At 41.7% G+C, this 12,933-nt stretch overlaps 1 protein-coding gene across 1 annotated transcript in view; it reads left to right on the forward strand.

Annotated features, from left to right (window-relative positions):
* PRKG1 (protein kinase, cGMP-dependent, type I) overlaps nucleotides 1–12,933 on the forward strand; it is a 363,786-nt gene that overhangs the window by 294,759 nt on the left and 56,094 nt on the right. The gene's annotated exons all lie outside the window — the stretch shown is intronic.

Genomic DNA, 12,933 nt, shown 5'->3' on the forward strand with positions numbered 1-12,933 from the left:
CTCATTAAACTCACTGTGCCGTGAGGAGCTACACCAAGTTATACCTGGAGCTTTAGTGGGGAAGGCTAAGATGACTTGAGAGGGTTTGCAAGACTGAAACTTTAGTTTTCTGAAGTCTGGGTAGACAAATCGTGTGTTAAATCTTCTGCGTTTTAGTTAGATAAATCATGTGTTACAGCTAGCACTGGGGAAAAGAGACATTTTAGAAAGCCACACATACCCCCACTAGCTTTGTGTTTCTCAGCTTGGATTTCTCACTGTTAACGACAAACCGGAGCACACAGAGCGCCGCATCCCAGGCTGTAATTCATGCAAACCGCTGCGAATCTGTGCGTGTGTCAACAGGGTGCAGCTAATGGGCTGCCAAGGATCACTGAGCCCTCCCAGGTAAAAGCAAGAGGGAGCAACAGTGGGTTGGAAACGGGCGGTCGGCCAAGGTGGTCACGGCGGGGAAGAGCGTTAATGAGTTGCCGCAGCAGGGGGGGGGCAGTGGCAGCCTCTGGGATGCAAACCAGAAAGTAAATAAGATGTCAGGAAGCAAATTAGGGGTGGCCTAAAGGTAGAAAGAAGGAAACGGCTGTTGTATTTCTGTGGGCAGGCATGGGAAGGATTCAGGCGTGGGTTTAGGTCAGAAGCTGAGTGTAAGACTGCCGATGGTGAAGATAGCCAAGGTGCCCACAGGAGAGCTCAGGAGGGCCTTGCACCTCCTGGGCTCATGCATAAAGTGTGAAGACAGCCTGTGATACAGGTTTTGTGGTGTTTCAGTAGCCCTGCGTGGAAAAGAAGCCGTGTTTCGTCTTTGGAAATTGCACAAAATCTTGTCTGTCTGTTCTGTTTGGTTTTTTGACCGTATTGCTTTAAATTCAGTTTGTGCTTGCGGGACACTTGCGGAAGTTTCTGTTTGCAGGCAGCTGAGCGTGAGGAGGTGGTTTTACCACACCACGGTGCACAGGCAGGCGCTGAAGCAGAACTGAAATGATGCGCCACAGTATCAAACTGTCAGTTTTCTTTTGCCCTTTAACAAGAAAAATTGTCTTTCTCATCTTTCGGTGGAGAAAAGGCTGGGTTAAGATTTTTTTTTAAGTATTTTAAAAACACTTTTTATAATGAATTATTTCAGTAGCCGCAATCTAGCCTCTGTGATCCCTCGTGAACGCTGATAATGCATACAAAGGGGCTGGGGCAGATATTTTTTAAGGAATAGAAATTTAATATTCACTAAGCATGTTTTAGTCTGAGGAAAATCTTTATTGGAGGCAACGCAGCACGAGAAAAAGGGAGGAGAAGTGAGAAGAAGACAAAAGTCTCATGTTCTTCTTGATTCAAAGCATGAGAAAGGGGGAGGAATAATTGCAATTTTTTTTTTACGTGGGAGCATTTCAATCAAGGCAGCTGCAGTAACCAGATTAAGTGCATTAAGGGGGTTGAAGACAGCCGCCCCTGGACTGCCTTGAAGATGGCATTGGTCTTGATGTCAGCTGTATTTGAAATGTGATAAATACAAATGGGAATAAGTCTATATCTCATTTTAATGTCATTGAATCATAGAATCACAGAATGGTTTGGGTTGGAAGGGACCTTAAAGATCATCTAGCTCCAACCCCCCTGCCATGGGCAGGGACCCCTTCCACTAGACCAGGTTGCTCAAAGCCCCATCCAACCTGGCCTTGAACACTGCCAGGGATGGGGCAGCCACAACTTCTCTGGGCAACCTGTTCCAGTGCCTCACCACCTTCACAGTGAAGAGCTTCTTCCTTACATCTAACCTAAATCTACCCTCTTTGCACAGACCTATTCCTTTGCACACTGAAGGGGGAATCGCAGCAGGTCTCGATGGGGTGTGCTGTGATTCCCCTTTTGCCACTGCTGCCAGTCTGCAATTTGGCAGTAAATAATTTACCCAAGGCAGGTGACAGACAGTGACTTTGCTCCTAATGTCCATCCATGGGGCAATTTAGGGCTTTGCAGAAACGATGGATTGATACATCTAGTGGGAAACAGCCAGTTACAGGAACCAGGGGGTGCAAAAACGGAAACCACGGGCTGTGCGATGGAGGCCACAGGTGGTAGTGGTAATACAACATATGTGAATGGTGAGGATTTGAAGTGTTTGACTTTCTTTGCCCATTTATTTCATTCAAATCAAGAGTTTTCTTGGTGAGGTAAAATCTAATTTGCTGGTAGGATTGCTGTGCTACATGAGATAACATCTTTACGTTTCAAAGGAGAACAAAGCCACATATGTCCTTTTTCCTCCCCTAGTGACTCTATCAGTAAGGAAAAACACCTCCAAAGATGCACTCATGATCTCCATAAGCACAAGATCTTATCTGGGTTTAAATCACTGCCTTCTCCTTCTAGGTTATTCTATTGTAGTGGTTCCAAGTCAACATCGTCCAGGTAAAATCTATTCTGCAGGTCCATGCATAGCCATTTGAGCTCTTCAAGCTTATTTGCATAGAAAGAAAAGGGAAAGACAATTCCGTCATTGCTAAATGTTAAAAGGTAATAGCAATGAAGCTTTGTAATGTTGCTTAGAAAGGAAGAGGGAAAGATCATGCATAAACCCTCACTGTTGCAGGGGTAAAATGCAAGAACAACAAAAAAATTCAGCTGGGTCAGCAATTCTGCCATCTAAGTTGGATGAGAGAAGTATTTCTTTTCAAATGAGCAGAAAAAAACAAGAAGCAGTTGAAAACTAAAATTTCATGATTCAGATCAGTCAAAATACCCTTATTCATTATATGGCAAGCCTCACAAACCAGATGCTCTCAGGAAGACCTATGGAGTGTCTCTTTCTTTAGTTTAAGAAAAAAGCTAATCTGAAACATTGTCCAACAGCAGCTCCAAAATGGTTTTATTGCAGTTTTCCCAGAATAAATGCAAGGATGGGCTGTGCTTCTCTTTTGTAAAACTTGCTGAAGATAACCAGCCTAGGAGCCGTGGGAAGCAAACTGGCAAGGGGGTCGGTGTCTGCGGGGAAGGCAGAGACGGAAAAAACTGAAGTCAAGCCAGAGTAAAGCCATGACTGTAAATGAATTAATCTGTTCTGTACAATCAATTAACAGAAGAGCTTTTCTTGGTGACGTTTGGTACATGTTCTCGCAGGTTTATATAAAAGCTGGAGCTCTAGGGATACTTGTATTTCTGGAGTGGTTTAGCCCCCGTCTTCAGTATAGCTGCTGATTAATTGAGAAGGCAAGGTGATGTCAGGAATTAAATCTTGGACTTTTTCTCTTGGTTGTTAGCCTTTAAAAATAATGGTGTTATTTCTACTTATTTAATTTCCAAATCCAGCCCTCCCCCTTTTTTTTATTAGGGTGAATGCTGTCTTTTTTTGTCATCGGTTATCATTTCTTCCCATGATGACAATCACATTTTACTTTTCAACACCTGTAGAGTGTGATCTCAGGTACAGATCAATCAACAGGACATAATTACTGGTAAACCAAGTGTTAGCGTGGTTTTGTACTGTTACAAACGGACCACAATTTGGTCCCCTGTTGTTGCGGTGATGCTTCAGAGCCATTGGGGATGGTTACATCCAACATCCTGCTTGTTTGGAGAAAGAAAACTCTTGTCAGTAATTTTGTGTCAGGTCAAAACCAGTCCTGGCTCACTGCCTATTAGTTGCTGTCATGATTCGAAGGACAGTGGCTTTTGAGCTCCAGAGCAAACCAGGCTGAGAAACGACTTAGACATTTGTGTTTTCTGCAGCAGCAAAGAAGTCAAGCTCTTCACAGCTCGATGCAGAACATTAGGCCTAACCGGAGAGTTATTAAGGTGTTAGGGTTTGTTTGAAGTAATTAATTCTTAGAAAATTAACATTTTGTATTGTAATATTATGTGGATGGTTGTGACTGTATATACCAAGAAGACTGTTTTCCATTGCTTGCTGAAATGTAGTGATGAGTAGACTGATTAAGATTTGGGCTTTACACTGCAAATATTAAAGTAGCTGAAATTATTAGGTATTAAGGTTATTTTACTCTGGTGACTTAAAATTTAGGACTCTGGAAAGGTAGCATGATCTCCGAGTCAAGATCTGCAGTAGGTTAGCTACATCCTGGACAGCCTTGGATGTCTTCGTTGAGGTTTCCCTTATAAGAGATGACCTGAGGACACAACCCAGAATAACTGGGAAAGACTTGTTAGGTTATTATTTTGCAGATGCTATATGGCGATGAACTCTGGGCCTTTGATCTATCAACTATTTAAAATGCCCAGGTTAGTCGTTCATGCATTAGCTGTGGCAGAACAGACCTCAACAGCGATGCTTGGTATTAAAGCATTGAAGATGGATGAATCGCGAAAGATGAGACGTTTGGGAGGTTTTTCAGAGCATGGTTTATGCTTCACGTTTATGTTTTGCTTCAAGATAACTAATGATGAGCAGCTGTTGTGGATGGATTGTTGTGGATGAGCACTTATAGTGGATGGATTAAGTACAGAGACATTCTGCAGAGCTGTAGAGAGATGGGAATAGGCAGTTTCTGATCTTGTAAAATAGAAGATAGACCCGATGTCATCATGGGAACTAGAAGATAGCCCTGATACTTGACCAGTTCGGTGGCATGCAGGTGAAGCAGTGCAGGGTAGCAGTTCAGCCCAACCTGAACCAAAAGCACCCATGGGCTCTCAGAGGTACTCAGCTGTTCAAACAGCCCAGTTGGGGACAGTTCCAGTTTGGGACCCCGTAACAAGAGTGGAAGAGAGAGATAGAAGACAAAACAGCATTGAGATGAAATGCGGCACTTAGGAGATAGGTAAATCAACAGGCAGCCGCTGAAGCATACTGACATTAATGACTGTCTTTCAGGGTATCTAAAGAAGGGTGGTGGTGATGAAGTAGGAACTATAGAAAAGTGAAGTATAGACATGTGATAAAAGAAACAAAAGCATACAAGAAAAAATACAGAACTAAGAGTGCTAAGGGCCATGCAAGAGGAAAAAACTCATAGTCGCTATAATATTGGCCCCGCTCTGGGTTGTAAGGTGTGGAAATGGTAATGCTGTCTAAAGAAAGAAAAATGAATTGGAAATGGTGGAAATACGCAGTAATCCAGCTGTTCAGTATGTTGATGATGAAATTCTATTAGAATTGGTTATTTTAAAATCAACAAGTCTAGGTAGCTTTCATCAAATAATTATTTTAAGAGTTATTGAGGGTGGGGTTTTTGGTCATTAACACTGATTTTAATGAATCTTGCAACAGCTCAGAGCTTCCAGAAGTGGAAGGCAGAGTTTATGTCAGCTTGCTTTTGATTAAATGGGCTGTTACTGGTCTTGGACAAAATATGTAGCAACTGAAATGGCATTCAGATTGTAAAAGAAGATGACAGGATTGTGAGAAACAGTGGGCTTGTGAGAAGTAAGCCTTGGGAAGTTTTTTTCTGGTCTTTCATTGTGGAAACAAAGCTGGATGAGAAGTGTGGAAGCATTGACACTCTGTAATCAGACACCTGTGAGGAGCTTGACCTGGTATGAAGCAGCTGAAAGCTAGCTTAGAAAAGAGTTGGAGGGTCTGCATCAGTGGCTGGAAATGAAACTAATGCAATGCTAGGTCAAAAAAGATTGAAGAAGTCCTTGGACCGACAGTCAAAACCAGGACAGTTGCATGAGCTTGCATATGGTGTGCTCTCTGCACCTGCAAGGTCTCACCCAACTCAGGTGTCCATAATTCAGGAGGGACACAGAGGTACATTGCATAGAGTTGATAGAAGAGCCATGGGAGTGAGTATGGGAGTTGGAAAAGATGCATGATGCTGAGGGGCGCAAGGAGCTCAGTACATCTAGTCTAACCTAGAGAAGACAACAGAGTAACACGGTCACAGCTGATAGGAGTCTTTGCAGGGAAAAGTCTTTAATAAAAGCCTCTTAAAAAAAAGGAAGGAATGCGGCCAGAAGTTGAGTTAGGATAGCAATAAGTCTGGTGTTATGACAAAGGTAATTCTTAACTATTGAAACAATATGAAAAAGATTATGATGGATTGTATCATTAATTTCAAAATCAAGTTTTAATATTTTTCTAAAAAGTGTGTTCTGCTTTGAGCAGTTAGTTCAAAAAGTCCTAAGTCCTGTGTTGCACCAGAAATCAGAGTACCTAGTTTATTATCTGACTTTTACAATTTACTAATCTCTTACTTGTAATTGAAAGGATACCCATTAAGAATGATGATGCAAGTATCGATACTAGTTTTAAAGTTTAGGAGGAATCACAGAAAACTCAGTCCTGTGGCCTGGGGCCTTTATCCAGGTGAAATGCAATAGTCTTCACTGCTTCAGGTATAAAACAATACTGATACAGTTTACTGGCAATGTAGAAAGTAGCAAGGGGTGTGATGATCGTCCATTTATTTCTCTTCTATGGCCACAGATGTTCCCATTTTGTCATGCTGTCTGTGTGCCCACACATAACATCTCTCACCAATGGTTTGAGCAGGGTGGCTGAATTGGGCCAAGAGTCCAGAGCTCCCATCTGAAGAGGTCAAAGCACTTCAGCTCCTTTTAAGTGATCAGTATCAGATTATGAATTTGTTAATCAATGGGTTGGAAATCAAAGGGGAAGCACAAGCACAGCAGACCAAGGAGGTGGGTTTGCATCTGAGTGCTCTCAAGGTCTCAGCAAGGTAGACTCACCTTGCTGGGTGAAAAGCAAAGACAACACGACAGATTTGAAGTTCCAGGTCTGTTTCCTAACGTTTTCAAGGATAAGTTTCCCATTTCCCATGACCCATTTAACTCTTTTCCCTTATGGGCCCCAAATCTGGTTCTGAAGCCCTTGGTTAGTGTGCAGCGATTTGATAGTCACAGGCATTTCAGAGCTCATCCTTGTGTCTGACGTTTCTCATAAAGAAACATTTACCCACCTATCCAACATGTTATCGCACCAGACAGTCCCTATTCTTGTGTCTATTTTCATGCTCAAATTACAAATAGATACCTACCAAAGCATCTGACAGTCTCCTGTCCTCAAAGGAATCATTCAGTGATGCTCAAGAGGATTTCAGTAGTGTCAGACGTCTGCTTTAAAATATTTTGCTTTTTAACCAGGAAAAGTGAGACTGGCTGCCTTGGTGGCAGCCACTCTGAAATTTTTTATATACTGCTAGAAATGCAGTTGGATGCTTCCAAACTTAACTTTCTTTTGCTCAGCTAATAATTACGTATTAACATATATCGGCTCCTATGTGAAAAGAGGAGTATTATCTTTATTATTATTATTTTTCAAATGAGTGAGTAACCTGAGCATTTCTTGACAGGTTACAGGCTGAAGTTTAGCTTCTGTAACTTTTTCTTCCCCTCTTCTAAGAAGAAATGCCTGAATTTCACTGCAGTGTATTAGATTGCATATGGAAGCCCTCAGCTTGTTAGAAGACTTGGGAGTAAATAACGTTTTTACGTGCCTTAAATTATTTAACAGATTTTCAATTACAATTGATTAAGCACCTTCATCTACAAACCAGGAGGAGTACTTTGATGATGCTGATAAATATATTTGCCCAAATGAGGCAGCTTTAGAGATGCTTGCATGGGACTGAGCAGTCTATCAACCCACACCCTAAACCAATAGATACTGAAAACTGGGCTGTAAGTAACAGCCTAGATGTTCTTCCTTAGTTATTCTGTATGCAGCATGGCTTCCAGAAATCAGTGTCAGTCTGTTACTGCTTTTTCTCTTTTTGTCCAAAGGTAGTTAAATAGGCAGTGGACCAGTCACGTTAAATGAATCCCAGTGGTTTTCACTGATGGTGTTCTATTAACCGTGAAAGTCCGTGGCAGAGAAACACTCTTACCAGTGCTTGTATGCAAGCATTGAGTCTTGCTGGGGTCAGTCATGCCTTTGGGTTATGTTTGCTGGTACTTTTTCTCCTTGCAAAACTGTTCATTGTCTTGAGTTAGTAATTGGAAAACCAGCTGAGGTCTCTGGTGAAAACAAAACTTGTAGAAAATTACTAATGGGCTCGAAGGAAACCATGCTCATCTGCGTGCAAATTGAAATGCTTAAAATATGTGCAATGTTAGGGAGAGAAAGTAGTAGAAAAAGTGCCTTTTCTTCCACAGCTGGTGGAAAAGTTTGAGTACAGACTAATTGCTAGAAGGATATCTTAGGCTTCATGTTTGAAAACTGTGTATCCAAACTGTCTTTTGATCTTAATGAAAAATCTGAGTTTGCCTGCAAATATACAATGCCAAGCAAAGCATTTTGGCAAACCATTTATTTGATGAAAAATGCAGCTTTAGGGCTGAATAATTTGTTGATGGAATACTCAGAAATAATGAAAGAAATCTCTGCTTTCTCGGTGATGGATTCCTTGCATGTTGTAATGACTACAAGGATGAGGGCAGAGCAGCGGATGTCATTTGTTTGGGGTTTAGAAAGGCTTTTGACACTGTTGGCTGTAGTGTTGTCATTTGGAAGCTGAGGACAAATGGGCTGAACGCATGGATGGTTAGATGGGTTGAAAGTTGGCAGGACTGTTGGGCTTGAAGAGAGGTAATTAACAGCTTTGATGTTTAGCTGGTGCCAGTGAAAAGCGGAGTATGGTGGGTGTTGATACTGAGGCAGATACTCCACATCTGCATTGACAGTCTGGATGGTGCAACAGAGTAATCTTCAGCAAATGTGTGTCCAGGGATAAATTAGGGGAAAGGAGCTGTTGATGCCAAGCCAAAAAGTGGACCTTCATTTGAAAGAGACCTTGAGAAATTTGTCTGTCGGGACAAAATCAACCTCATGAAACTCAACATGGAGTACAGGGTAGAGGTTTTGTTCCTGGGGTGGAATAACCCCATGCATCGACAGAGGCTGGGGACTGACTGGATCAGAGGTCTACAGAAAAGGACCTGGAATAGTCCAGTAGGAAGAGCACAGCTGGCAGGTCAAGGCAAGCTTTTAGTCCCTCTGCTTGGTGCTGGAGAGGCCACACCTGGAGCGATATGGTTTGGGCCCCAGATAAGCCTCTTAAGATTGACATGGGGGGTTAAGAGAGGATTTAAGAGCAGTCTCCCACTACTGCAGGGGCAGTTTCAAAGGTATGGAGTCAAATTCTTCTTGGTACTGGCAAGTAATAGAACAAGGGGCACCGGCCATGAGTTGTGGTGTGGGAGGTTTGGGCTGGACAAGAGAGCAAATACCTTTTCTCAAAGGATGCTGCGGGTCAGGACAGGTCACCCGAGAGGTGGGGGAATCTCTGTCCTCAAGAGGTCAAAGTGTATGTTTGGTTGAGGATACTGTTGTGGAAGGATTTCAGGAGGAATCTCATGGGCCAGTTTTGGATTTGTTGGTGCCTCTTTGTGTCTTGGTGTCACAGTTGGACAACTGGCACTAGGCCGGGTGGAATGAAATGAATCTGGCAGCAACTGGATAGCCATGAATGAAGGTAGAGCTGGTTCAAGACGAGTGGAAAAGCCTGCCCTTCTGCCATACCAGTCTCAGAGGAGAGTGGTGGCAGAATACCAACATGGGTATGCTGGTTACTCAGCCAGTGTTGAGTAGACATCATAAATAGAAAATGCCACTTTCTTAGCAAGAATTGTACCCATCACCTTTGTTTTGCTTTCTAGTAGACTCATGGTGTGTAGTGATTTTGCATCACCTTGCTGTCTTCCTTTTTCAGTCTCTTTCTTTTTTATTGCAATAATAAAAACTTCAGAATACCTTTGGCTTCAAAGTAGTGGCATGTGTTTCCTGTGATGTCACATTTCAAATAAAGTCTGAAAATGTGAACTGTACTTCAAAAATTGACCGTTAAATAAATATAGGTGGGACTTTTGCAGTCAGTAGCATTGATGGAAAAAAAAAGGGGGGTTATGTATGCCTGAGTAGTTAAAGACCTGATCTTTTTATTTCACGTTTAGATATTTATCAAGGCAAAATACCACAGCAAGAAGTAATACTTCACATGATGACCACCACATACAAGAAAAATAGGTCAGGCAGGATCAGCTTCATTTCCATGGCAACTGCTTAATCGCTAGTGGAAAAGGCTAACTTGATGCCTAAGTGCTGCTTCTTTACATTAGTTTAATTGCTGAGTCTTAAACGGGCTTATTTTTACAATGACCTGGTGGGCACTGAAATGACAATAAACAGCAGTTACCTTTCTAATAGCCTGTGTGTAGTTTGACATCATATTTTAGGCTCTTTTATATATTTCTGCACACTTGGGGTTGTGGTTTGCCAACGCACGAGCTTTCAGCTGAAAGGTGTGTGGGGATGTCCTCCTCCTGGCCGTGGTGACACCACTGCAGCTTGGTGGGAATCTCAAGCTGTAGCTATTTGTAGTCATCCAGACTTAAGGACTGGGACATTTGTTGGGTGGTTTTTTCCTTTTCCAGCTCCAGTGTTAAAACTACATGACAAAATAGAAAACATGAAAGTCTAACTAACTGATGCACTTGAGGAGGTCGCAGTGGCAACAGGGCGTACATATACTTGAGTTTTATCCTTTGATTTGTCATGTCTAGAACTGAATGGACGTGATAACATTCCTAAAACATAGCAGCGTGTGCAAGAAAGCTGTCTGAGGTTTCAAACTCTGTATTTAGCTACTGCAGAACAAATTTTTCATTTATTTCCAGAGTGGTTTTGATGAAGCTACAGAGAAGACCTTGGTGTGCAACTTCCACACACTTTGCATGAGTGAAACATGGAGTAATTTTATTATCAGACTTGTTACATTGCTTTGACAAATACAAGTTGCCACTAATAGATTCTGATATGGCGGCAAGTCCTAAGCATCAAGACACAGACAGGAAAGTTGAGGTCTGGAAAGGAAATGAAAACATGAGTAAAATGTCAAAGTTTAGAGGGCAAATAGTAAATATTTAATGTTTGATGACTGTGTCTCAGCTGACTGTGTCCCTTACAGCAGGTCCCTGAATCTATGCCCATGCTTACACCATTCCCAAACCCTCAAAGTCGTGCCTCAGGTTTGAGTGGAGATAGAAGACTTCTGATGACATTGGAATTTGGTTTGAAACATTCAGGCAGGAATTACAATGTCAGTAAGTAGTTAGCAGTGCATTAACTTGGAGTCCACTTTTTTATGAAGGATTCATTGAAGTTTAAATTTGCTGTAAAGCTGTTTAGTATTTACTAAGTGGTTTTGCAGTGCAAAGACCCAGCATTTTGCTTGATGAAAACAGCCTCTGTCATTGCTGCTTTCTCCTGGCACCAGTTTTAGTAGTGCTTAGTAACGTGGTGTTGGCTAAAAACATGCTTTGGCCTCCATTGTAAAAGACGCTTTAGAAACACAGATCTAAAACAGATTGCCTGGTCTGAAGGATGTGCAGCCTGTATCAGAGCATTGGAAGTTAAATTGTGATGGCTGGGGAAGAGAGGAAAACTTAGGATAACTGGAGTTACACCCCATAGAGTAATGTGGTGCTTAGGTCGTGCTAGTTCTTCTTTTAAGAAATAAATGGTTGCAGGATAGGAGGAATGTCAGCAACACCTTTGTCTGCCAGCTACAACCTTCCTCTAGTGGGGTCAGTAAAAAAGACGATGGCAAAAATCAAAGAAAGGTGTTATTTCTTCACGTGATCCAATTGGCATTTATTTTCTGTAAATCGGAAAGATCCAATACAGGTTCACAAGTGGAGGCATTTTGGTAACTGTTACTTAAAGACATTTAGACAGATTATGAAGAAGTGGGTTTCTTCTCTGCTGGCAAAGGCTGGCTGGTACTTTTGAAGAGAACCACAGTGTAAAAAACCAAACCCCACCGATACGGTTTTGTAGGCAAACTTGCATATCAAAGGCTGTAGCCTTCATTTCATCTTTCCTTATGGATGGCTGACAGTTATCACACTGCCCAGCTAACCTAGCTGTGGATGAGAAACAGACTGATGGAAAAATGGAAACTGATGTGCCACTTGTCCCTGAAATCTTTTTCTTTTATTCTTTCTTTTTTCCCCGTGCCATTTGGTAAACCTTTGCAAAAAATGTATTTCAACAAGAACAAAGATTTCTTCAGGAGTCTGATTAGCTGTCAGTTCAGTTAACTCTTAATAAACACAAAACCCTTCAGATGTACATGTTTGAATAAAAATCATGTAATCATGTTTTGCTGATTGGAAGTCCTTTGGGGATTAATACGTGTTGAAGTCTATGTTTGTTCAAGCAAAAATGAAATAGCATGCACTGGCTCTTAGGAGCTTTGAAATAAAATTAATTATTACTTCCTCTGCAAATTGGAACCATGCATATGGGAGCATAAAACGCATGAACTGGTCTAGATTTTAGTCTTTGTTAGTAATCTGGATGAAACAGTTGCTTACTGCGAGTAAACCGTGTTGCTGAATACAAAACAAACGGTATTGAGATGAAGAATAGGGAGAGGGTCTTTGAATTCGTCTTGTCTCAACGCATAACTCGGGAGCACATCTTGTACTCTGAACTGTATCGGAGTTTAAAGGCCAAATTAAGTAAAGAACCGGGCATGCTTCCAAACGAATAGCTCATTAAACTCCAACCCTCCGTTGGGTTGTCTGCTAGGAAGCGTGCAGTGAGGCCACCCTTTGATACTCTTTGGCAAGGAATAGCACATCTAATTTTGGCCTTGACATTACAAAAAGATGCTGTAGCGTCTGCTAGAGACGTGAAACCACGCTGCGTTGGAGATGAAGCCTCAGTGTAGAAAAAGCTGCTAGTTTGCTATTTGGGTGCAATTAGAGGTGTGAGTGAAATATTGTGATAATATTGCGTTATATTCATGGGATAACAACAGTGATTCATAAGGAAAAGAGATCCTTTCTGTATTTAGATTGTATCTCTGCAAAACGTTCACGATGAAGGGTGCTTAAATGTGTTATACTAATGCAATCTGATGGTGTTTATCTACTTTTATTTCCCATATATTGCAATACTATACTTACTTGTCTCGCATACATACAGCTTGGTGAGCTCATCAATAGCTAATTTGGCAG

This window comes from Haliaeetus leucocephalus, unplaced genomic scaffold (genome assembly GCF_000737465.1).
Source record: "Haliaeetus leucocephalus isolate CR32 unplaced genomic scaffold, Haliaeetus_leucocephalus-4.0 Scaffold198, whole genome shotgun sequence".
NCBI classification, from domain to species: domain Eukaryota; kingdom Metazoa; phylum Chordata; class Aves; order Accipitriformes; family Accipitridae; genus Haliaeetus; species Haliaeetus leucocephalus.